Source organism: Triticum aestivum, chromosome 3B, assembly GCF_018294505.1.
Source record: "Triticum aestivum cultivar Chinese Spring chromosome 3B, IWGSC CS RefSeq v2.1, whole genome shotgun sequence".
Classification (NCBI taxonomy): domain Eukaryota; kingdom Viridiplantae; phylum Streptophyta; class Magnoliopsida; order Poales; family Poaceae; genus Triticum; species Triticum aestivum.
In genome coordinates this window covers 4,716,765-4,720,570 of record NC_057801.1, presented here as the reverse complement: position 1 = coordinate 4,720,570, position 3,806 = coordinate 4,716,765, and positions in this window count along the sequence as shown.

Sequence of the window (3,806 nt, the reverse complement as noted above, 5' to 3'; positions counted from 1 at the left end):
CTCCATCGCTGATATGCAGCTTTCCGAACCTCCAAGGTGGCTCACCAAAAGTGAAGCCCTTGCCGTTGACCGAATCAGACCGGGGCAACACCCCAGACACGCCATCTAACTCTAGATCTAGCACCCCACCACGACTAAGACACCGAAGGAGGAAACAATACCTGTCATCCACGAACCACGAGCCCAACACATGTTTCGTCTTCCAGATGTCGTTGATGCAGGCCATAATCTGCATCCGCTCCTGGACTACCTCCCAAGCTCTGCGCCGACGCAGGAGCAAACACTGTCGCAATGGCAGAGCCCGAGGACACAGGTCCACCATGAGGATGCCGCCGCCACGCCATCCTTCCTTAAACAGTCTGGTTTCCAAATCCATCCCCAACCATAGGACCGATGGCCTCATCAGGAAAGGATCCGAAGAATATTTATTCAGCGCCATCATCGTCACCACTAAAGCAAAGACGATGAATAACCTAAAACCTATACTACGAGGAAGTAAAAACGATCCACATGCGTGAACCCGACGACCCCCGCACCACCAACGACCGAGATCGCCGGCGGAGGGGAGCTACCGGAGAACGGCGTTGGAAGATCGGCCTCTCCTGGTGGCGGCTAGGGTTACAACTAGAAACTATTTGGTCATGCATATTCTCGGTAAAATCTATGTATGTAGATTTGATAAACACTAGCCCAATCCCAAAATCGCCTCATATTTAGAAAATTAAGGCACCATTAAAAATAAAAGTCTCTATGTGGTTTGTGCACAAGAAAGTGATATTGACTAAGAATAACTTAGCAAAATGTGGATGAGAGGGTAGTAAACGGTGTTGTTATTGTGATCAGGGTGAATCAATCCAACATATTTTTCTCAAGTGCCCACTAGCCAAGCTATAGTGGCATACAATACATGTGTTCTTTAATGTCTATCCTCTTAACAACATCTCCAATTCATTTGAGACATGGTTAAATGGGCTAGACCCTAAGACATCAACACATATTCAAGTCGGAGTGCGTACATTACTTTGGGCTATTTGGAACTGTCGGAATAACGTTATATTTAACCGAAACAACATCACAATTTTTTTTGTTGGTCATCTTCCGAGTGTCTGGATGGATCCGTACGTGGTCGTTACTCAGCCGTTCGAAAGTCAGGGAACATATGGCCTATGGGTGCAACCGCCGGGGATGGTAGCACGAGATACGTACAATTGGTTTGGATGGCGGTCCAATAATAGGATAAGTGTTTAGTCATCTGGTCCTATTTTTGCCGCTTGTGGTATTTTATTCCTTCTGATTGAGTTTGCTGTCTAACATGTGTTGAACTTCGTACTTTGATGCTACTTTGTTTAATAAAATGTTTGTGAGAACTCTTAATTCAGAGGTCGGGGGTAATCCTCATTTCCGAAAAAAAGCCGAAAGTAGGAAATTGTGTTTTCACCACTAATACTACTGCATATCATTCCTAAGTTTTTGGCTCTTCCCTATGACACTTCAAAGTAAATAAGTGCCTTAAAAACTCATCGTTAATTACAGCGATTGTCGTCACAAAAAAAATCCAATGATTGTCGGTGAAACTAAGTATGAGTACACTCTCATATCTGAAAATATATTAGATAGGTTTGTGTTGACTGTGGTTGGTTGTACTCTTGCCGTTCTTTCAATTCATTCACTAAATGCATTGGACTAGCTACCTACCTACTTTGATTATTAGAGCCAACACATTAAGATCACACTCAATCCATCGCTTTACATCGTACACAAAGGACCAATCACACTCACTCACCATGCCCATTTGCTTTCACAGTTAGAAGATACGTAGCTTCCTCAACTTTGGCATAAACATCACTTTCTGTATATTGCAGCAATGAAGAGCTAAGAGTAGGCAATTATATCTTCACCACTAAGAGCAAGTACAATAAGGTGACATAAGCAAGCTATAAGAATTTAAATATTATATGTTTGCTTAGTTGGAACTGAGAGAAAAGAAGAGAGAATGCAAGCGGACTATAGAATAAGAGCCAGCTATAGCACGAGCCGCAAAAAAAATGAATGATTGTCGGTGAATCTTAGCATGGATACACTCATATTTGAAAATATATTGGATTGGTTTATCCGTTTATGCTGACAGTGGTTGGTTGTACTTTCTCCGTTCTTCCAATTCATTTAGTGAATGCATTGAACCAACTAGCAAGCTGCTTTGATTATGAGAGCCAACACATTAAGATCACACTCAATCCATCGCTTTACGTCATACGCAAATGAAAAATCACACTCACTCACCCGACATGCCCATTCGCTTTCTCTCCAACAAGATATGTAGACACCTCTTGTTCGGCATAAACTTTGCTTTTTGTATATTGCAACAACGAAGAGATGAGAGTAGGCACTCCTCATTGGTAAAAGGGATTGAGACAAGGGGATCCAATGTCTCCTATATATCCTGTTTAATGTCATTGCTAATATGTTAGTGGTCCTCATTGTTAGAGTCAAGGAGGACGGGAGTTAGGTGCGCTCATTTCTCATCTTGTGGATGTTGGGGTGTCCACACTACAATAGCGGATGATACCATTATTTTCATGGAACATGATATGACAAAAGCTAGAAACATGAAATTGGGTTTATGTATTTTTGAACAACTGCCTGGTCTGAAAATAAACTCCAATAAGAGTGAATTGTTCTGCTTTGGGCGCACCAAAGAGGAACATGATAATTATAGATAATTGTTCGGTTATGAGCTGGGATCCCTACAATTTAGTTACCTGTGAATCCCAATTCATCAATGTAAATTAACCGACAAATAATGGAAGTGCATTGAAGATTGATTTGAGAAGAAGCTAAGTTGTTGGAAGAACAAACTTATGTCTTATGGGGTTCGGATGGTTCTAATAAATTGCGTGCTTACAAGCATGCCGATGTTCCTATTAGCCTTCTTTGAAGTACCCATGGGGGTAAGGAAAAGGTTGGACTTCTATCAATCACGTTTTTTGGGCAAAATGATGCGAATAAATCAAAGTACAGACTAGGTAAGTGGGACAAGGGGGGTTTAGGTATCTAAAACCTAGAAGTAAAGAACATGTGCTTGCTAAGTAAATGGTTATATAGGTTGTCCATAGAGGGGGTGGTGTGGTGTGTGGATGCAATTATCGTGTAACAAGTATTCACGGTCCAAAACCCTGGCACAAGTCACAGCGCAACCGAATGACTGTCCTTTTTGGAAGGGGCTGATGAGGACAAAGGTCACCTTCATCAATAGGAGTAAATTCATTGTAGGGATGGAAACACTACTAGATTTTGGAAACATACCTAGCTAGGGGAGACACCATTAGCCTTGCATTGTCAAACAAAGACGCTTTTGTAAGTACAATATTAGGTTATGTTCCCTTAAATATTCAGTTTAGGCGGGTATTTGTGGGGGAATCGTGGGATAGGTGGCTACATTTGTGCCTAGATTGATGGAGGTTAACCTCTCTGATTAGCTAGATACCCTGCACTAGAAACTTTTTTTTGCATGGTAATACGTGTCTCATTCATAACAGAAAGAACAAAGTACAAGTCACGTAAAGATTGACATAGCAAAACTGAAGAGATAGCAGAACATCTCTCAGCTTGACACCAACGCTCGTCACCTGCCTCCGGCACCACCACAGCAGCCACCAAAGAAAAGAATGACGAATCACCACCTCACCCGAGCTCGATGCGGCTCCATCGCTGATATGCAGCTTTCCGAACCTCCAAGGTGGCTCACCAAAAGTGAAGCCCTTGCCGTTGACCGAATCAGACCGGGGCAACACCCCAGACACGCCATC